Source organism: Haliaeetus albicilla, chromosome Z (genome assembly GCF_947461875.1).
Source record: "Haliaeetus albicilla chromosome Z, bHalAlb1.1, whole genome shotgun sequence".
NCBI classification, from domain to species: Eukaryota; Metazoa; Chordata; class Aves; order Accipitriformes; family Accipitridae; genus Haliaeetus; species Haliaeetus albicilla.
The window spans coordinates 50,589,949-50,613,058 of NC_091516.1; the positions used below are offsets into that span (position 1 = coordinate 50,589,949).

A 23,110-nucleotide genomic window follows, 5' to 3' on the forward strand; every position below is an offset into this window, starting at 1 on the left:
TATGAAATCATCTTTGGCAAATTTCAGTCTCTAGAATGTTAGCATATTATAAGTTGTTTTATACAGTAAGAAGTGTTTTGTGTTTATTGTTAACAAAAAGGCCTGTTATTTCTGGTATTCAAGAATGACTTTTCAGTTTTTGTAGTTTAATCAAAGACCCGAAGCCACAGATCCTTATGTCTTTATTAAAATGTGGCATGTTGCTGTGAAGATTAAAAACCAGTGCCAAAGGTCAAGCAATCATTATTTCAGCAGCTGCAAGTTCCAAAGCAGTGTGCAACTATTTTAAATATTTCAGCTTTAAAAGCTTTTCTGGTGCAGCAAATTTAAGTATTACTAATAATAGGATTGGGATTTAAAGGCCTTTTAGTCACCTTTCATACCTCTTTTAGAAATGGTTCACTTAATTCCCAAAGCCAGTGGCCCACAGGTTAAAAGAATAAAATCAATTAATCATTACTGTAATTCTATTAACTGTTTCTCATCATTTACATATGTATATAGATGTGTAGATATAAATATATACTGTCTATACATATACTACAGATAGATAAGATAAAACTGCTTTCAAATCAGAGAGTTAGCTCTAACACAAATTCATTGCTGTCTGTCGTGTTTCCTATGGTGAGATCAGTGCCCATTTGGATCAGGTGCTGTGTGTGCATGCTCAGTTTTCTGTAATACAACCAAAGTCATCAAACCAAACTCAATCCCTGTGCAAATTCACTTGGTGGGATAGACAGTCAGGGCATATGGAGTTGCACTTGTTTTGTCTCATGACTGGAAAACTTCACGGGCAGACCTACATCTGGTATTAATTGGTTGATCACTGCTTGTGATTTTAAAAAAATGCTGCTCTATCTGTTTTCTATGCTAAAATGAAACCAATATATGTTCTAAAACTTAGAAATAAGGATATTACTTTTTCTCCCAATAAAAGTATTTTTAAACAGAAGACTGTATCAACATTCGTTTAAACTATATTACACATAATAGGAAAATGGCCTTTTAATTCAGTTTATCAGAGGTGGAAAATGAAATATATTGCATTGCCATGCACAGCCCCAGTCTCCTCCTGGGATTACTAAAAATGGCATTAAGTGTCACGTCTGACCCAGCCACTCAGCAGTCTTGAAAGCGAAGTACATGACTACCATTGTCCAGCAGCTATCATTTCCCAGATCCAGGTCTGGCATTTAGTTTATCTTAATAGCTATTGTTTAGCAGACAACAAAAGGAATCACCTTTTACTTCACCAGATATGCCCCCCAAAACCCTCAGAAGTCATGTAAAGAACAGGTGCAAACAAACAGAAAAGGAGCCCTCCCCTTATTCTAACAAGGAAACAAGAGACATGACAGCTACCCTTAAAGCTTGCATATTTATTGAACAAATCCTACTAAAATAGCTAAAATACATTGGGTACTTGTAGTGCATCATTAAAGATCACATTGTTACAAAAGCCTGCGTTTTCAGCAGTACACAACTGCAACTATACATAAATGCCACAACTGCTGAATATTACTTCTTGCTCTATATACAGCACAGTAGATGTATCTAATCTATTGGAAAATAAAATGTACAAGAAAAGGCATACAGCAGGTGGAGAAAAGAAAGAAATCTAGAAGTGCATTGCATGCATTGGTATTTAACAGTCAGAAGCTAAACCAGTTCAGAACAAGGCCTGCCCTGTGAAAGGAAGAGCTAAAAGACAGTTATATAAAAAATTAAGGTGGGCTTTCAGACTGTGTCTAACACAACAACACTCCATGAGTAGATGATACTGTTTAGTTTTGTGTTTTGTGTTGTTTTGTATTGATAGTAGTCTGGGAGCAAGAACAAAAATGTAAAGTCCACATGTTGACAGTACTGTGGAAATGTACTCTTTCCCCTTTAGGACTTCTCCTCCCAGAAATTTGCTGTGTTTTTCTTACTATATCCCCTATTTTATGGATTTGAAGTGGACATTAAAACTTGTCCCTTCTTTAAAAAAAGGCTTTAAAAAAAAAGACAAAAATCAAAAGAGATTTTGAGAGGTTGGTGGAAAATTATTGCTCGTCTTTATACATCAGGTGGATAGGAGTCAGAAAGGAGATTTTACTTAAATTACAGTTTTGTGATTGCTCCCACTATAACTGCATGTTTGTGAGTGGACCCTGATACAGAATCAGTTCCTCACTTGTACACTATAAGTAGTTACTCACCTACAGCACTGAATAAGAAAGCCACACTGAAGACACAAGTAAACAAGTCAGTCCAGTCTAAAGAACAACATTCAGAAAAACAAAGTACCAACACCTTCTCAGAACATGGAAATAAAAAATAACTCCATCAGAGCTACCTTGCCAAGGAGCATATTTAAAGTCCAAAATAGCACCATTCATCAGTGTCTCAAATCCCGTGGCAGCATCACAATCACTTACCACAAGGAAACCATGAGTTTCATACTACTTCTATACATCAAAAGAGTACATGGATAAAATATAGATATACAGACAATCGATGAAAATAAACTACTAGGCTTGTTACATCTAAATGAAAAAAAAGGGGGACTCTCAGCCTCTGCAAGAAGCAGTTTGCTATGGTGGAAATGGAGAGAACTGTTTACCGGTTATGTGTGAGCAGTGGAGTTTGAGTAGTGGAACATATTGCTGTGGTAGAACCAGGCCTGAGGGCCCACCTGTAATGTTTGTAAACATGGATTCACAGTGTGAAATTCTGAGAGCTTTCACTTGAGTCAGAATGTTAAAAACTATTTTTTATGGTACACGTTTGTCCACTGTTATTCTCTAAAGCAAGGCTCAGAGTCCCATAGTTTCTTCTTACACTTAATGATTTACACAGAAACAATTCCCAATATATGACACCATGACCTCATCAAACCCATACACCATATGTAATACAAATGAAGAAATTATGACTAAAAAGAGCAGATGTGATTGATTTGGGTGAAATGGTGTCCATAGCCATCTACTGGAACCAGGCATGCCCCTTCTGCCTCACTTTTCTTCTTGCGGTTTACTTCCTTTGATATGGGGAGACTTCCCTGCAGAGAGGAGAAAACAGTATTAGCTGTGCTTTGATGAAGTCTGTCCAGTGGAGTCCTCCTTTCTCCCACCCTAAGATTTCCATAGTTCCCTAGCTTTAGTTCAGAAGTAAACATCTACTAAACACGGCTAAATCAACTATAAACACTAATGCCATTAGAGAGCAAAGGATTGTTTAAAAACCAGGCAAGCCTTGCAGCATCTGAGGAAGACTCTTCATTGGGGATGAATAAGTGTGCCCCAGCACCCAAAATGTGAAAGAGTTGAGCCAACAACTATCCTCCACTGCTGAACTGGAGAATTTGGACGTTTGTTGCAGCTGGGGAAAGCCCAACCATGCCAGCAAAGTTACAGGGGAAGAACCTATGGAGTGACAACCATTTCTGCAGCTCACCACCAGCCATACATCCTTACACTACTTCTCAGACTTATTTTTCTTGCTCCTGCCAAACCAAGCCATTTCTGTGCCTTTCATAATAGCTCGGACAGCTCAGGTCTGAAACGGCACCTGCAGGTGCTGTGTGTGCAGTAGTTCTGTCATACAAATATGGCTGAAAACAAGCAATTACCTGTTTTACACACGTGAAGCACAGAAGGCAGACATAGTTATGAAAGATCATCTTATTATTAAGAGAACCTTTTACATCTTAGACGTCTCATCTTTTAAACACCTTACGGCTTAAGCAGCTAGCGTACGCTAGTAAGTAACTTTCCTATAGTACTTCATTGCAAAGAGCACTCTAAACACACTCTAGTGTGTCACTTGTCTCTGGACGAGTAAGGAGGTGGTGCGCCATATCAGCCAGCTGCCTCAGATAGGTTTTCGTTAGCCACCCTTAACCATTCACTGGCTGAAGTCTCTGCCTGTTCAGCAAAGCATTTAAATATGTGTTTCAGTTTAAGCCTCAGAAGGAAGCCTAAGGGCTAAGCATGTGCTTAAAGTACTTTGCTGATGCTATGTCACCATGGGATCTTAAACAAAAAGAATTTGTTTAGCTAGTAATATATTGTAAGTTGTGGAAAGAATCTGTGGGGTTTGTGTTTAAGAGATCAGAATTCTAAAGGTGTTTTATTGCTTTTATTGCTTAGGAAATGTTTGTCATATAAGCAGAATGTTTCTAGTTTGTTTAAGAAATTGAAGTTGTCTTCTCCAAGTTCAATTTTTCTGATGTGAGAGTTGTGAATTTCTGAATTAGGAATTAAACACATAGCAGTCTCACAATTACCAACAAAGTGCAATTTTCAGCAATTTTCCTTTCTTCGCGCTTCAGAGGCATAATTTTCACTGGAATGTCCATATTTGCTGCATCTACTTGTGCTGGGAAGGAAGCCACCCCGTGGCTCTCCCACTGTCTTTATCACAGTTTACAGGACAAATTCTGCTTTCAGGTAGATGAACTCCTCCCAGGGTTCTGCACTGCACGCAGCCAGGAGCAGTTTTCAGGCTGAACATAAGAGTAAAATCCTTTCCTAGGGGAAAATGGTGCCCTCTCCCCTTGGGGCATCAAGAAATGGAGAAACTGGGCAGACTTTGGTCAGTACATATGCAGAAGGGCTCTGCAACCCAGGGGAAGAAGTAGGAGTAGAAACATACTTTGCCTTTGATAGAGCCAAACTGGGGATTTTGCAAGAGACAATTTCAGAATGAAAAAATAACTTCTAAATTTTAGCGACTGTACAAACATATTTCCTCACAGGACTCTAGAAAATTCCATCCTCGTGGTAATATTTTGCTTTTTTGTTGACTAAATTTGCTACTTGTATATCATTACAGGATATGAGAAGAAAACTAGAAACTTACACATGCAAACAGGCACACCACACAGACCAAAGGTCTGGGCAAATTTCCAAAAGCATTGTGTTGGGCAGTTCCTTTTCAGCTGTGAAAACAATCCCAGTCCTGAAATTGTGCCATACAATCATAAGATAAAACATCCCATGTGACCGTTCTAGGTCTGGAAATAAATTGTCTTTAAGAAATGTATCCTTTTACATTTGTTGGCTGCATGAAAACAAAAAAGCGCTTTTAACTGAAATAAGAGTTTCAAAAAATCTATTAATTTTACTTTATTCTTTAAGTAGTTCAAGCTGTTTAGCACTGAGTACATAAAACTGTTGAGCTGAAGGACTAAACACTTTCTGCAGTCTTCTTCAGCAACTTACCCTGATTAATTTTATAGGACAGATGAAAAAAATTAGATTCCAAAGACACCCAGTTTCTGTTAAGTCTGATACTCTGCTGGAAGCTGGATTGTGTGCAGCTAATATTCAAGTTGCTTTTGAAGATCAATTGTGAAATAAAATTTGGAGCTAGCTCTAAAAACTGGTCCTTGTAAGCATATGCCAAATCTTTTGAAGAATTACATAAAGGCTAGGAAAAAGTCATTGTATTTAAAAAGCAGGAATCCAATCACTTTAAAGGAAAAAAACTATAATATTTTTTGACTGGCTGAAAGACATTTATCCCTCTTGACAAACTTTTTTTAAGCTATGTACAGCAAAAAAACATGGCTACTCATAAATCCAATATAATGCAGCATTGTTAGTGACTATGCTGCACATAGTTCACAGCTTCATTCCTGTGTTTCAGGAGCAACTTTGTTTAATGATGAATGACAAGCTAATAAAAGCTGTTAAATTAAAATTTTGAATAAAAATCATCTAGTTAACACACAGCTGATTCATAAAATTAGCAAATTCATTTAATATATGTGTGAGCATATATAGCACATTCATCATAGTCTGGCATTGCTATCACCCTACTCAGCTGAACTTTTGAAATACTTTGAATGTTAAGAATGGCAGTACTGCCATACATGTTAATTTAAAGATTGGCATGCTGGCACATGAGTCTGCAAATAGCAGACTGCAAATAGCCCAGCTATAAATTTTAGAACTTCCTTTATGAAGAAAAATTGTGGAAAATATAGTGTTATCCAGATGGAATAGCAGAGTTTTGTTAGCAGGGAGCTGGAGTCTAGATAGTAATTGAAACTTAATCAAAACAATTTTCCATGTGCTCCGTCCTTTACTTACCTGCTTTGCTTTTTTTTTTTTTTTTTTTTTTCCGGATTTTGAGTCAGTAATGAAAGGGAATATGAAAATAAAACATGTACATTCTGTGGTTCTGAGTAACTGTTATATTTTCTTACTCAATTTTCATACCCAATTTCACATTTATGAAACCAGCAATGGTAACAAAACAAAATCTTATGAATCTTGTCTGACAAGCCACATCTTCTGCATTATGTTGGGGTACTTCTTGTAAAACTCTGATGAAAACTGCCATGCTTTGAATGCTTGTTACTCAAGTCAGGTAAAGCACAAGCAGAAAACCTAACAAAAGGAAAAGAAAAACAACACCACCTCCTTCCTCCTCCTGCATTATCATCGACTTTTTCATCTGCATTGCTAAGAGAGAATTGCCAAAATCAAGCATTCAAAACTCAGATGTCAAGCTTGTAAAATCACGAGACAGGCTTAAGAAATATGTCTTGAAAATTAGTATGTTCTCCTTCTGGTATGTAGCCAGCAAGAGTCCGCATTTTTTGCAAACCTGAGGGCTAAAAACATAATTTTAAAATGAAAGCTGAAATCTTCAGTTAACTGCCTGTCTCAAGGAGCCAAGGCTTTAAGAAAAACAGAATACCATGAGACTCATGATGAAATCTGAAATCTGGCTACTCTCTTGAAGCAGTCATAAAATAAAATCCATTGAACTTTCAGTGGTTTATTTTGGTTTGTGGGGTTTTTTTCAGAAAACTTTCACCTTAGTAAACTGCTTATTAGATGAAAGAAATTACATAAATAGCTTTACCTTTGGAAATCCCCCATCCCCTCGGCTGGTTGGAAAGGTTTTCTGGCTTACCCAAATCATTAACCTTGGTTGACAAACCTGTAGTGACATAAATATATACAATTTCTTACTAACAAAGACAGATTCATTAAATGCAATCAAATGGTGTTCATGTGACAGATCACATTACTAAAACCAAGAGTCTAATGTCAGTTGAGCTTGGCCCTGAGATGTAGCTGCATTTTATGCTCAGTATATATTTTTGAGTACCCATGACAACAAGATCTGTCCCTAGAGTATTTCAGCTGTGTTGTTTATGGCAATCTATGTTCAACAGGCTTTTTAAAAAGACCATAGGATGGATTTTTTAAAATCTCTAAGAAATTCTGTATAAAAGCATGTCTGTACTAATAAACTTACTGAGGATATTGTGAGACCACATTGCCATTCTTTTCTGCCAGAAGTCACTGGTGAAAGACTATTTAATGAAGTTTATTACCTTTGCTGATGACTGCAGGAGACAAGGGCAACACACCTTTGATAATCCTTTCACAATGAACTGTGAACTAGAACTTATTACTTTCTAAGATCATTGACACAGTTATAATTCTGTGTTAGCACCCTCTATTTTAGACATTAAAGGAATTCCAAAACATTATAAAAGACATAAAGTAAAATAGCTGGCTGCAGGATTTAATGGTTAAGGTACTGGCCTATGACTGCTATAGGAAAATTTTCCTATGGAAAATGGGTAAGATCCAAAGCCAGCCGCTGACTACAGTGGGAAGCTAGAGTGAATAAATGCCAAGCTAATACATCTCAGTTATGGTGAATCTGAGCTGGAAATCTGTGCTTCGGTTCCTCAACTTCAGGATGAAGATCAGAGCATTTGAAGTGGTCAGGTTCAAATTGCATACAACGCTTGAAGATCTTAGATTTATTTTCCTGCTGGGTCTGCCTCCCAGGTCTTTGGGTTTTGTGAATTGAACTTTCTGCACAATGCCTGAATGTCAAACTGTCAATGTTTTGAGCTGAACATTATAAATTACGCCATCAAATTTGTTTGCACTTTGGGAATCAAAACTTGCCTTGCCACTTAAACTCCTGGTGGACCAGCTTTACTCACCTGTTTACTATTGTACTTATATTGAAACCTGAGGAATGTTTTCATTTCTGTGGAGTTATGTGTTGACTACTAGTTGTCACAACTGGACTAGATGTAGCTTGGAGAAACTACCAGATTACTTGAATCATCTTTCCAAGAGAAAATCCTGAACTCTGCTATAAAGTAGGAAACAAAGCTGGGAAATTTAAAACACAGAGCCTAAAGCAGTGCCTGCTCTGATACATTCTCCAATGATTTTCTGCAGTACAAACTATGGTGCTTTCTACTGATTAAAGCATCAGATTTTATGTTGTATTTTAGATTACTATATGATCTCAGACAAGCCAGTTAAGGTCTCTGGATATAGCTGATGTAGAATAACTAATACGCAGCACAGGACACTCTGTGAATTCATCAGTTAATGTTCATGTTGAATATGTGAGACACTTGAATGAAAGATACCAAGTAACCCCTGAGCTCTCCTGTTGATTATAGCCTACAACTATGCCTTGATTTTATTATATAGTCATATTTTTTGTATGAAAACTCATGGTGGGAAACAGTGATAGCTCTTCAGCTCTACCACAGGAAGGCATGCTCAAAACAGCAGAGTACACAAAAATGTGTATTCTCCTGTAGGAGGAAAGAATAAGCATCAGAATACAGTATTACTCATTATGATGAATATGAGCTTCTATATTTTCCATGGAGTCTGAGATGTATTCAGGTTAGCCTATAGGCCTTGTCATCCCTATTAATAATTTAATAGAAATAAAATAAGCACCTGCAGTTAAATGACAAATAAAGGATCCTCAACTTAAATTCATAAGAATTTAGAAGGACTGCAGTCTAAGGGTGGATGTTGGGAATGGGACAGGAGGAAAAAGGTGTAAATTGTAAGATATACTCACAACTATGCTCCAGGTTAAAAACAAACAAACAAACAAACAAACAAAACAAAACAACCCACCAAAACCCACCACCACCACCAAAAAACCCTACACAAGCCTGCAGCTATTTTTCACAGTAATTTTCTGTGGAGAAAAATTTAGTAATGTGCTGTTTTCTTAATATCTCTTCAAAAACAACAACTGTGGCCAATATTGGTAGATAATGATCATGTGGACCTATTCCACATGCAGTAACTGCTTTGCTACAACGGTACTAAAGTCCTGAATGGGCAGCCAAAGGACTTTTAAGTATCTGCCTTGTGAGCAATGCTGAAAGGCCAGGGAATCATAGTTTGCATCCTGGCTAAGTGGAGAAAGATTCTGCAATGGAAAAAAAAGATGCCAGTGCAGAAATGTCCATTCAGGACTTACTACAGTCCAGCAGGATGGGGGCGGGGGGAGAAGGAGGATGTCTTGCTGTGCTATATGCTTTATAAAATGCAGAAACTAGTTAGATATTCAAATATACTCATAACTAGGGTGTTAGAAAAACACAGCAAGAACTTTTAGTCAATTACGGTAGCTCAAAACAACTGATATCAATGTTGCAAGATGAGCTATAGAGAGACAAAAAATGCAGAGCAATGCTCCATTGCAGAATAGTATGTAAGGCTTACAACATTCCAGCTGTTAGCAAACTCTCCTAAATAAATGCTCCCATTGATACACACCATATTTTAATTTCTTAGTACTTCCTGCGTGACTATTATGTGAGTACAGGCTTGGCTTACATAACCAAAGTATCAGGATTCAGAACAGAATTACTGAACTTTAGGATGGACTGAAAACTAAATTTACTGCAAGTCTACACAATGCATAAGAGTAGTATGCTGACTGAAATTAATAGGCTCGGTATTTGATAATCATTAGGAAAAAAATCAAGCTAGTAAACTTTGTCCATAAATTATCAGAGTGGATCACCCCTAAATATCTGACTAACAGCATTACTACCCTTGGAAGCCTGCCTTCCTGGCAGAACATGTGATACACAAAACTACTTTGAGAAGTCAGGGGGAAAGAAACTCACTGATCTGGGAAATGCTGTCTGAGACAGTGTTCTACAACAACAAGTAATTCTGCCTGAAACATCAAGGTCAACTTGAAATAAGGAATTATGATCTATGAAGAATATGTTTTCAATTCTTTATCATCCATCCTCTTGAAAAGATACAGGTAATAAAAATTAAGATTAAAAATTAGAAAAAGCAAAGGCAGAGGAAAATAAATGCCCAGTCTATTTATCAGCTTTTACAACATCCAGACTCCAGAACTACTTACTACTTTTTTTTTTTTCTTTTAACCAGAAGGATTTCTAGAGTAGACTCTTCTTTTGTCCTCTGCCCAACAAATGGAGAAACTTCTTTTTTGCTATTGCAAAGGCTCTGTTTAATGACACTTCAAAACTCTAATGCCTCTTCTTACATTTTAAGCCATGTCCTCTTTAAGAGCAGTAGTAGGGGAGAACAAACTTTTGCCCAGCTTTAAAACAGGTACATAAAATAATTTTAACAGAGCTGGACTACAGCTAGTGTATCAGTCACATCAAATGCTAAAATTAATTTCTTGCTACCCACTCTTCATTCCTACTCACTAAAAGCATCTTTCAAACATTCAGATACATCCATCAAGAGGAAAAAAAACCCCAGATTTAAGGCATGCTAAACTTAGTAAAATTAGCACACTCCTGTTAAGTATTCCCAAGGTTTTTATAGTTAAGAAACAAGCAAGAAAGCCTCCAGACTTACTTTTTCTATCTTTTTTTTTTTTCCCCCCCATGTGGACTACAACTGAATTCCTGTTCATCAAGACTCATTCAAGACTTACAGGAGTTGAATCCAACTGTAGTCTCAGTTTCCAAACTACAAGCTTAATGAAGAAGACCAACTGATCTGAGTACATCAGCAACCACCTTTTGAGAAGTTTCAGATGACTTCTTTATCATATAAACCAATTTTTTGGGGGGGGGGGGGGAGGCACAAAACAAAAAGGAAATCATGAGAAGTACTCTAGAAATTACTAATTTCAAATAAAGGGTGACCATCTCCAGTAATTCTGCACTAACCTACCTAGGAGAGGAAAAAAGAAAATAAAAGGAAAAGCTTTACTATATGGATTAGCAGTCTAAATGCAGACACAGATGGCCATGTGCTGAGGAACAGGGGAGTAACATGACAGAGGTACGTGTTGAAGAGGGGCGGCATGCTCAGCGCTAAAACTACACTTGTGCAGTTGTGAGGACCAAGGACCCTGTGTGTCTGTAGTGCCTAATTCAGAACAGAGACAGGCCATCTTCCTACTGTGCTCTCCTGGGGATGGGCTGTATAGACAGGAGGGAATGCTGCTCCTCATTTCTGTACCTATATTTCTTTAAAGTAGTTCAGGGATTTTTCACCACCATTGCTCTGTGTTGCAATGACATAGATCAATGGTATTAAGGCTTCTAGAGGGAAAAGTTGTAGATTACTTCCTTTGCAGTTAGTCTCAGCATCACTGAAAGTGTCTAGCAGATTTTCTTTCCAAACTGAGTCTTGATGCACTTTCTTTTGCAAAAAAAATTATAACATAGTTGCCTGCTAAGTTGAAACAGTTATAACTTTGCAGGTTTTTTTTAAAAGTATCTTAGTTACCAGCTGGTTTCAGCTGTAGTGACTTTTCCCAGCACATTTTACCATGCACTTCTCAATCCCCAAGTGCTTCCCAGTGCAGTAAAAAGTTTTCTTTGTAACCAACAGCCCACTATCACAATCCAGATGCATAAACAGAAAATCTTACTGCACCATTTCTTGAAGACCAAATAAATCACTGTTAAAAAAAACCTAGTTCATTTTAAACAAAACTGGAAGGAAAGCTTGTGCTAGGATAAATGCATTTACTTCAGTGCAAGTGGTAAACTAATGCTCCCATCTGCAGCATTTTATTTTTAACACTGTGAGGGGAACATTATTAAAGCATATAATATTAATGTCCACCGTGTTCCACACCTAGCATGCAGGATTTAATAAATAGAGCAACTGTCAGCTGGATGGTTGCTGCTTCTCAAGAGTTTAGCTGGGTGGCAGTCTGCTATCAATCAGCTTTTTCATCTAAATCTTCTGGAGAGGGCAATGACAGGGCTACATCAAAAGGGCTCATTGCTCCTCATTTCAAAGAGTCGGTGAAGTTTTGATGAACCTTTGTTACATTTAAGAAGCTGTACTCATGATCAAACAGGATGCTGCTGTTGTGATAGGCTGACTCTGAAACAGGCTCAGCGAGGAAGCTTTCACTATTGAAACATCAGAAACAACTTCCCCAAGTTAAAATACAACTTAATTACCTTAGCTTAATTATTTAAATATACTGTGAACATGTCGTTTAGCAGGTGTGAGGCCCGCCAATTTTGTGAACTTGATCTTTTTTTTTTGCATGGCGCTGCATCACAAGTCTGAGCTTCTGGTTGAGGTACAGTGACAGTTACCCCCAACAACCTGTCTTCACATTTTCAGTATACTGTCAGGGCAGCAGGTTTTTTGATCAGTCCTGCTTTCCACATCAGTGCCATGAACATTCAGAAATCACTTGGGCAGGAATCATTTACAATCATTTCACTTGGTTAATTCCACACAGCAGATAAATGTAGATAAATGGTTTGAGAGAACTGATAAAGAATTATACAATCATTCTCCTCCTAGCTGGGATTGCTCCAAGTGGCCCACCTTTTTGGTGAGACTTTACCTGCCATTACAGTAATAATTAATATATGGCAGTATATCAGCAGAACATGGCAGGACAACAGCATACCTGAACTTGCCTTTGACTTCTGTGCATCAGCATCCCTTGCTGGCTCTGCCTTTTCATGGGGAAGATATTACTGCTGCTTTTTATTCCTCCCCATCTGATGACTCAAACTCACAACCACATAGAGATGAAAAAGCCTAAATGAGACAAGTATGCTTTTCCTTGCATCCCCCTCTCCATGCTGCACATGAATTAGCAAGTTTATTCATTAGGGGTTTTTTGCAGTCCTTGTTCATCACTTCTTCAATTTCTGTCAATTTCACAGAATAGGATGTCATCTGCTCCTTCCCTACACAACATAAGGAAGTGACCTTGGAAGTAGTTTTTCTAGATTTTAAGTACAAAACTTCTCATATAAGCCCATCTTCATCTACTGTTTATTTTATTGGTCATAAAGCATCTATTCTCCAGGTTACACTGAAGTGTCTGCTCCTATGTAGTCTCATACCTTGGCTCAGCTGTATCAGCTTCTTCAAAGAATTCACTCCTGTCCTCATCCATACTATACAGGTTGCACCTTTTATATCTGTACTTGCAGCATCCCATGACATATGTAAGAAAATTATCTGAGTGCCTGTGCAAAATTTGCTAAAACATGCTTTTAAGACTAATGGGCTCTACTACTGCAGAGCGCCTTGCTGCAGGAAAGGATGCTGGTAGATACTAAGCACTCGGAGCAGGCACATCTTTCCCAGTGTCTTATGTGACTACTGGCCTCCAAAACTGAGCGAGTATGGCATTGATGAGGGGGAAAACACAAGCTAATCTAAGCTTGAGTACATAGTCAGCACACTCCTGCCAAATGCTTTAGCTGGTAAGAACCCTCAACAGAAAATTTAGCTGTCTTCTGGCATACATGATTGAATGAGGTTAGTTATAGAAAACACTTTCTTTTCCCCTGGAGAGGAATCCTCCCCGCACCACCTGAGCATAATGCAATTTTTAGGCAGAGAGATCAATTTGCACTTTTCTGCACTAGTCAGGATGAATTTAGCTTATGTGCTACAAGTGCTCTCATGCTGCTTTTTTAATTCATTAATATGCAAAACCCATTGCAAAGCATTGTTAATATTTACCACGCATATGAAGAGTAAGAGAAAAAGAAATCAAGTGGTACACTGTGAATGCTGTCATAAATGTTCTACTTCTGACTGAATTCATTAATTTAACAAAGATACTCATCACTAGAGTATCACACTCCTTGAAAGGAAAAGAAATGCAATTATTCCAGAACAATAATAAGAAACAAATGTATATTATATGAGAAGTTCCATTAAGCAATAAAATGGCTGCAGACTACTTTGTTCCACCAGTAAATTTCTGTGCATGGACTCTGAAACTGTAAAACATTATAGAAACTGAAATAACTAAACGAGCCCTCCAGACAACCAAACTCAAAACCCAGTGCAACCCAGCACCTTTTCCACTTCATTTTGTTTGCCTCTGCACTACAATGGTAGCTTTTGTTATTTTACTTAACATGCACACACAGAAAATCAACAGTAGCAAGCCTGAGAATTAAAATAGTATGAGTTTTCAGATAGGAGTTTGTAATTTACTCCTCAACTGCAATAAGGTAATGAAAAGTTTAATTAGTAACTATCTGTATCTACACCTAATGGTACCTGCAGAACAAGATGCAAAAACAAGTCTCTTGCTACAAAGTCAGGTGAACACACAGCATGGCAGCAAAATTCAGGACCAAAGGCTGCATTGTTAAGTTCTTCAGTAGTTTCATACCTAACACTGACAAATTACTGGAACAACAGAGGAGGAAGAAAAGCAGCATGGTCACAGGCTGACCAAAAGGTCCATTTAGCCCGGTCTCCTTGCCCCACCAAGTTTCGATCTCAAGGGAAAGACCAGCAAGAACAGCTGGTGGCCAGTAGGGGAATCCTTACAAAAGAATAAGAACAGCCCAGAATAATGCTTCTCCTGTGTGCTCTCCCAATTCCCTCCTTCCAATTTTGGGGTATACAAAATGTATACACCAAGCTGAATCCCAAAATTTTTTAATTTCCTATAAATTTTCTAAATTAACGGCCTGAATGCCGTAACTTACAGAAGACTTAATACAGTGCTTTGGACTAAAACTGTTCTGTTTGTTTAATTTTGTTTAAATTTCTCACACATACCAGAAAGATGACCAGAAATCCAACAAGCGATGTTGTTCTCCGAGTGGCGGCAAGCTCACTGCCTCTGCCGACTGCTTTCCTGCAGAAGCCAGCCACGAGAGCCTTTTCCCTCATGAGACGCCAACCTCTTGCCCAACCAGCAGATTTCAGGCAAGATTAAAAGCCCCAGCGGTACTCTTGGAAATGGGAGACAGAACCACATTGTACAGCCAGTACTTACCTCATTAAAAGGGATGTAACAACCACAGCTGATGATACTGTAACAGGTGCTTGCATTTACCTGCAGCCACCATATTACCAGCATCTAGTACCATTTAATGTAGCTTAACTGCTACTCCAATACAAAACCACAAACTGTATCGTGTATGTTCTGTAGACTGAAAGTAATAAAATATCTGTGGGCTCTGGTACTCACCTAATGAGGAGACACACAGGAAAAGAATTTTTCCTGCCAAATTTGTTTCTGGGTTTTGTTCATATCGCCTTATATAATTACTTAGCTGAGAAATTAAGGGTAAGGACATTTACCAATATTTCCACAGGATTTTCTTCTGCCAGCAGGAATAGAGTTATTTAAACTCATACTGTTTCATGATGGCAATTTATCACAGATACAGTCATGTTAAAACAAAGAAGGAAGACCTGTTCCTCTCTGACTTTTGAGTAGCTCTGTGGTGCCAATGTGTGCCTTCTAAACATCAGCACTGTAAGAATTCAGGAGTTCTTTCTGATAAGGTACATATTAAGCCAAGGCTTATACCACCTTCAGTGAGAATACACAAATTTCTTTTAACTTTTTTCAACTTACTCCCACACAGGTATGCTACACTAGTAGACAGACAGTAAGGTTAGTGTTAACAGAATTAATCCAGAAACACTTCTTTCTGCAGGATGAGAAAATGCTACCTGTTCTGAGGGTGGTTTTGTTTTTTTTTAAATGCAGTATTTACAGAAGGAAACATCACGAATCCTCCCAGGAACATCTACATAGGGATTCAGTCAGTAGTGCTACCATGAATTTGCCAGACCAGCAGTCTAAATTGAATTTCATGTAACACTCAAACAGTGATTCATAGTATCATTCTACATTAAACCTTTGAAAAGAACATTTTTGCACCTTTCCAGATTGCACCCTCAACCAATATGGTTTAATGAGGTGAATAAATATTTGAAATAAAAACAAAATACAAATATTTAAAAATATTTTTATTAAAATATCCTGTCCCAGTAGATGACACCAACTGAATTATGTTTATGAAGTTGTTCTAGGGCTATTAAGTGTAGTCCCTCTCCCCTCTCTTTAGCCACACACATAAGGATCAGAGCTCAGGTGTGGGGCAGCAGTATTCCGATGCAAAAAAAAGAGAAAAGATTGTTGGTGAAGGCTTTAGATCCCAAGACTTAAAAATCAATGTCATGACTGTAGTATTACAAGTTGTATATTAATTCTTATTTCTGATTTTCCAAGAATTCAGCCTTTGTGAAAAAATTTCAGTAAAGGTTTGTACTGGACAAAGTATTATGTAAAACTCCAATTCCATGTGTCAACACAGCTCTGTTCAGATAAAGTACACTGTTGCAGTTACAAGTTTTTAGCACCCAGAGCATGCATGTTTGTGACTGGGTAGAAACACATATATACAGAGCTTTTGTCTTTTAATGTGCACATGAAGTGTACCACAGAAATATCCACACTATCTATAGCTTTGGAAAAAAATTACTTTTTTTAAACCCCACTACAATGTTTTTTAGTCATAATCAAGCAAGTAAAGGCGGTTCTTCTGCACAGTTGAACAGCTGACTTGACAGAAGTATTCCAAAAAGTGAGTTTGTATTTCTGCTTATTTATTTTGTAAGCTGGAAAGACTTTAATTCTCCCTAAGTTTTCAGGAATCAAGTAGTGTTGAGCAAACTACACCAAATGTATTCTTCATGCACAATACATAAGCATAACAAAAAAGCACGATATACACATTCAGATGGCCCGAACTGCTTAGCTTTCATCCCTCTCAATTACTTCTCTTGACCAAATTCTGTCCATGGCTACACATGAACAGAAGAGGATCTGATATAGTCCTGCAGCTCCCATGCAGTTCTGAACCACCATAAAGGAGATTCCAGTTGCAGTACCAGACCTGAAGTATGAGTTTTCTCATGTCAGACCAGGGGCTGCATTTGTCCAGTGTGTATCTAGTATTAGGCTGGACATAGCGTGTCATCCTAGTATCTCATTCTTCTTACCTCTCAGAGCATATAAAAGGTTCCAAAAAATGCCTGCCTCTGCCAGACCAATCCCAGGCTCCATTCTCCACAGACAATCCTAAGGTTATGAACAGTTTCTCCTGCTAAGGTGCAGTCATTTTATAGACAGAGAAAATTACAGGATGTGTAAAGATATCTGCATAAACTCACTGGAAAAAGGTTTATAATGGCTAAACTGGGATGAAATCTTAAATATAAGCTTTGCCTCGTAAGTATCTTCATCTAACTTAAATGATGGTATACTTCCCTATGAACTGCAAAAGAAGTGGCGGAATGGTGATTTTTTTTTCTCTTCAACCAAATGCAAGTTTTAATTTCTTTCTCTCTGCTTAATGAAGAAAAGCTTTTCACCCAACAGTTTCTCTCTGAAGGGTTATCATCCCATTTTTATCTTTTTTCCCCAAGACTACAAAATGCAGAGAACGCAAGTGATAGAATAACCTCAGAACTGATCCAGTTCAGGCAAAGATACACTACAGGAAGTGTTCAGCCCAAATGACCTCCTTCTGGGGCCTTTTTTGCTTTGGATGACACAGCTATGCTGTACAATACCTAGCCTAGGGATTCCACACCACTACTGCTTAAGAAAGCCATCTAATTGTGGTAAGTCAGAAGCGAATTAATGAGCTGCTCTAGAATATCTTTCATTTGTTTTGAGGTAGGTCAAAACTAAATTATCAAGGATGTAGCTGTTCACTGATACAAACTTTTATTAGTGTTATTATTTTAAATTCCTCAGCATCTGCACTGCAAACTCTCGGAACTGAACTTGAAGTCTGCAATGAACTGCAATGTGAGCAGGAGAAAAGGACACACCTCTGTGCTTTAGAAGCAAACAAACAGACTACTTTGTCAAGTGTCTAAAATGCCTGTTTGATTTCTTTCTTTAAAAACAAACATTTACCATAAAAAAAACCCCTTTTCCTGGTTTTGCTGGAAGTCTTCTTTGAGGTCACGGAAAACTGGAATTAAGACTTCCTTACTCTTGCTCTTCTGACAAGATCCTTTATTTCAATGACTGGATCACATAGGCCACATCAATTTAAAAACAAATTTTTTTTTCTTTTTAGTTAAACCTTTTTTTTCCCCTTAATTAGCACTAGAATCTAAATTTGTATTTTATGACAAACAGCAATTGCCATGAATGTGGTATACAGAAATTCTAGCATTTCAAATGAAAAGAGCAAATAAAATCACCTTAGGATTTTATACATCGCACGTAAATATGCAAGTTCTTTCTTCCTTTAGGCGGTCACTTAAGGAAATATATTATACACAAGTAAGGACAGATCCCCAAATGGCAGGTCTTCTTGTATAAGATGGCTCAAAATGTCTATAAGTTAAAATTATAAGAAGAATAGAAAGTACACTCTTCTGCCTTTCTATTTCTCTTTAAATTATTGATGATGATGATATTATTATACAGCTCCAAGAAAGATTAATTAACCACGTATGAGGAAATCCTAATTCCAAGGCTAGGAAAAGGAGAAGCAGCATTGAAAACTAACCTGCTAAGTTATTTGCTTTTACTTGTAAGCAGTTTAAGAAACTTTTTATGGAATGAGAACGTTAAGAAACTAAGAAGGTAAGACAGTGAAGTTAAACCAAGAATCCATTTGTTCTCACTCAACATGTTTATTCTAGTCACTCTTAATTTCACTGTAAGCTTAAGTAAATAATTGATGAACTTTCAGTTTAGCAAAGGAATAAGCAGGCCATTTTTCCCCATTTTTTAAGGTTTAGTTCAGCCTGCTGAAATGTAACAGCTAAATTTTCACTGACCAGCAAGAGCAGAATAGAGCCTTTGCATATGCTGTTATATTGAAAACAAAGTAAGCGCTTCTACAATCCTGTATTTCAGTGTAGAAAGTGTTGATATGTAAAGAAGAATTCTTCCTGCAAATTAGAATGGCTAATGAGACACTTGCAATAAGTACAAGAAACATGTCAAAGACAAGTTGTCCACCGCTGCAAGGAAAGTATGACAGTGGTCTGACTTAAAATTACATTTGGTGTTACTGTGCCAAAAGTGAAAGACAGGAAAAAAAAGGGTGGTGGTAGGGGAAGAGATTCTGCCAAGTATCACTTCTTAAGCAACCTTGCAAGCTAGGGCAAAACCTAGTCTTTCTTACATTGAAATTCTGATCACCAGTCACAAAAAAAGTGGAATTGGGCCTTTTCATAACAAATAAAAAAATTTTCAAAAAAAGCCAAAGGAGATTTTTATTTATGTTACACTGCAAAACAGACAGTAAGACTAGACTAAGGTGTGTAACTACATTTTGTTTTCTGCATTTCAATAGTTCTAAGTGGTATTTTATATTCTGGCCTGGAAAGTGGCTTTACAAAACTGATTTCATTGACTACTATAGGAATCTTGCTAGATTTATAGAATCATCTGCTGGTAAAAATCAGCGGCTATTTTATGCCTAACTAAACCTAAAATAATCTTTTGTTCCATAGATAGGCATATATTGCACATAACAGCCTGCACACCATCTAAAAATGTGGGCTGATTGTCACCTTGGTGTTGGTAGGAAAACAGTTCCCTTATCCAATATTCTACAATTGTGTGAACAAAATGTATTTTAACATGGTTTCTATTCACAGTTTAAGTGAATCATTTCCCTTTTAATTCCCCACCCCCAACTATTCATTTATACACAGATGAGCAAAGCATTTTGATGAAAAGTAGGTTCCAGAATAGACTAAAACTCCAGAATTTGCAAGTTTATTTTTGCAGATAGGAATGATATAAAACAAGGAGCCAAAAAGAAAAAATGCTTTACTTACATATTAGCTTATTTTAAACATCCTTTGATCCTCCTCCCTCAAATCAAAACAACCCCAAAGAACCAGACAAGGATAATTTAATTAATGCAATTAATTTAACCCTATCTTAAGAAGAATATGTCCCTGAGAACCTCACACTTTGGAAAATATTCTGTGCTAATGTACACCCTATGCAACGCTTCTTCAGATGAGCTACTGCCCCATACAAATTAACAGATTTTTGACCATGTTATTATCATGTAGCACCCCAAATATATCACATTCATGTCAGTACATGTATTCAGACATGCTTCAGTGATAGCTGCATCTTCAGTCAAGAATGCTATATCACTACACAGCATCTAAACTAATTCTGCCTATTTTATGTACTTTTTCTGTAAAAAACAATTTTCTTTGTCCTGCTGATTCTGAGACAGTCCTTCTCAGAGAATACCATATTTAAAGAATACTTAGATGTATAATATTTCATCCTTAAAATTAGGTAATTGTCAGTAGTAGTATCTCAGTATAACAAATGGGCTTTAATCAGTAAAAATAGAAATGCAATTAGCACTGAAGTAAATGGGTTATTGTTGAATATTGTTCAATAAATACATTCCAACTAAGTGCCTGTAAGTTCAGTTAGGCTGAGGCCTAGCCTTTTTTTCTGGAACAGATTTGTATCACAAAGAAAGGCTAACCTTCTGAAAAAAATACCAAATATTAAGAAAATTTAGTTTGCATCTTAGGTACTTCCCTGATAGACTAACATTAAATCTGCTTCACTTACTAAGTGCAATGACCTATTTCTTCTTTTTGGGAGGAAGGTGGCAGGGCTGAAATTATTGGATATTTTTTTGTCTGCATGTACTCCTACATGTGTTATGATGTGTATTTTTCATAGTAACCTAAATACTTCTTGTTTCAATTAAACAAGCCTTACTGCACAAAGATGATTTCAGATTTTTATTCAAAAAATGAAAGAAAATCAAAGATCCGACATACGGACATTTTCAGAGTACATCAGTCATTGTATGGCAAATCCTCATAGCCTCAGAAAGTATGTCTTATAAAGGTCATATTTATAAATGAGTGTTGGGGATGGGGAAAGAAGGTTTGTATTTATACAAAAAAATACTAATTCTTTGCTAAAGCAACTAATTCTTACCATTTTTAGATTCTGTTAAGTCTTGGGATTGCAGTTTCTCTCAAGTAGCACAAGGAGAACAATCTGAAAACAATTTAAAAAAAATAAAAAATGAAGAAAAAAAAGTAATTCCAACTGTCACAGTATTTAATAGTTATTGTTTGCCAGCATAACAGTGGGTGAGCCAAGTATAAGCTTCAGTGGTTAAAAGTCATGCAAATTATTCTAACCACATGTATACTTATATGTCATGCGTCTCTGCACTTCAGTGGTCTGTAGGCTTAAATATAGGACAAAGGAATCCCTGGTACCTGGATTTGCAGAACCCTATGCTATTCTTAGCACTTGGTACATCTCTGAATAGCACTATACCTAATGGTTAACACACCTAAAAATCAGTCAAGAGGACAAAACCCCATCACCCTATGCTTACTGTAAAGGTGGTCCATTGTTCCCAGGCATACAACAAAGTGTGGTTTTTTGCAATCAAGAAACAAGTATAACAGTGTCAGGCTTTCACAATGTAATGGCCCAGAGAATGGGTATTTTTGGAAATGGCACTGCATTACATAACCTCCAGCTTTCTCTCTCTCTGTTCCACACCCCCCCCATTTTAAATAGGGAGAGGAAAAAAAAGAGAGTAGGTCCTTCCTCATTTAAATGGTACCTTAAATTACCACTCTCTTAATTGACTGAATTTGTAGCTTACCTTCTTTATCTGTTTTCATATAGTGACAAAAATTAAAGTTCTCTTCTATTGATTACATATTTCTTACTTATAGTGTGTATGTATGAAATGTAATTAGGTATGAGTCATATGTTTACACACAAACACACACATACATATTGGATTTAAAACTGCAAACTCATATACCTACAAATGTACACAGAAACAACTGAAAGAAAGCACATCACTAAATGTTCACCAAAATACGGTTGGTTTTGTTTTTTTTTTCTCAAAAGAACCACCCAAAATTTAACTGCTGCACATGCAAAAATGCAGAAGGCTGTTGCAAGAATGACTGCTTTCTAAAAATAAACCCCAGCAGCCTGAGAGGAATCCAGTGTCAGGGCGGAGAAGAGGGAGATTCGTTTTACACGGGAGAAGAAAAGAGATGAAAAACCAATCCTAGATCCTTGCATGCATGCTAAAAAAGCTAAGTGCATTAGGTTCAAAAATGCATTTTGGTGTTCGCTGAGTGCAAAAGTGAGAAAAATGAAGCAGTTTTAGAAAACCACTTCTCATCTCCCCTTGCATGTGTGCAGAAAAATCCCCAGCCTAGAAATCCAGCCTTAAAGCATAAAGACAAAGAGTTAAATACATATACTGCACGTTTTCTCATCTTCTTTAAGAAAGCCTGTTTGGAAATGTGCACCGAGAGGGGGAAAGGCAAGCTGCAGCAAAGTCCAGCTAAGGACAAAAGGAAATGGAAAGAAACAAAGAGAAAGAGAGAGAAAGAGAGAGGATTAATAATAAAAAAAAATAAAATTCTGTGGATTGGAATTGCATATACTTACAGACAAAAGCCCCCGCTCCCTGCTCACTTTCTGTCCTTTCTACATGATCTGAAACACAAATGTGGATTAAAAAAGGGCAGCATGCTACAGAGGGGAATTTATAGTTGGGGGAGTGGAGAGAGGGTAGGGGGTGTGGGGAAGAATGACTGCACCTCTTCCAAAGTGCAGCCTTGGAGAAAAAAGAAAAAGGGGTGGGGGTGGCTGGGGGAAAGTCTCTCTCTCTCCCTCTCTCTCCCTCTCTCTCAGGCTGGATTTTGGTTGCCAGTGCCGGTTATATTGAACAATGAGCTAATTCTGATGGTAGCTGGCTGGCTGCCAGCTCTCCCCCCTCCCCTCCCGTCCCCTCCTTACACATACACACACCCCCCGCCTGCCCGCCCGCTCCCGCCCGCCTCCCCCCCGCCCGCTGCTGCAGCGCCAGACTGCTTAGTCTGCAATAATCCCGAGCCCTGCGTCCCCCCGCCGTCTGGCAGCCAGGGCAGCGGCCGCTCCGTCGCCGGGCCGCGCTCCGCCGGGCAGCGCCGGGGCCGGGGGTCGGTGGCGGCGGCCCCCGAGGCGCAGGGCCGCGGACGCGCCGCCGCCGCCGCCGCCGCCGCCGCCG

At 37.9% G+C, this 23,110-nt stretch overlaps 1 long non-coding RNA gene across 2 annotated transcripts; it reads right to left on the reverse strand.

The window, feature by feature from the left end:
- Window positions 1-1,362: 1,362 nt before the first annotated feature.
- On the reverse strand, window positions 1,363-22,845 carry LOC104319198 (uncharacterized). Of its 2 annotated transcripts, XR_011323390.1 has the most exons (5): window positions 22,662-22,845; window positions 22,510-22,557; window positions 21,013-21,075; window positions 6,865-6,942; window positions 1,363-3,046 (listed from the first exon to the last, which is right to left on the reverse strand). It is a non-coding gene; the product is annotated as an uncharacterized lncRNA (long non-coding RNA). The 2 variants fall into 2 exon arrangements; XR_718683.2 differs by having other exon boundaries at window positions 22,510-22,838.
- Window positions 22,846-23,110: the final 265 nt, after the last annotated feature.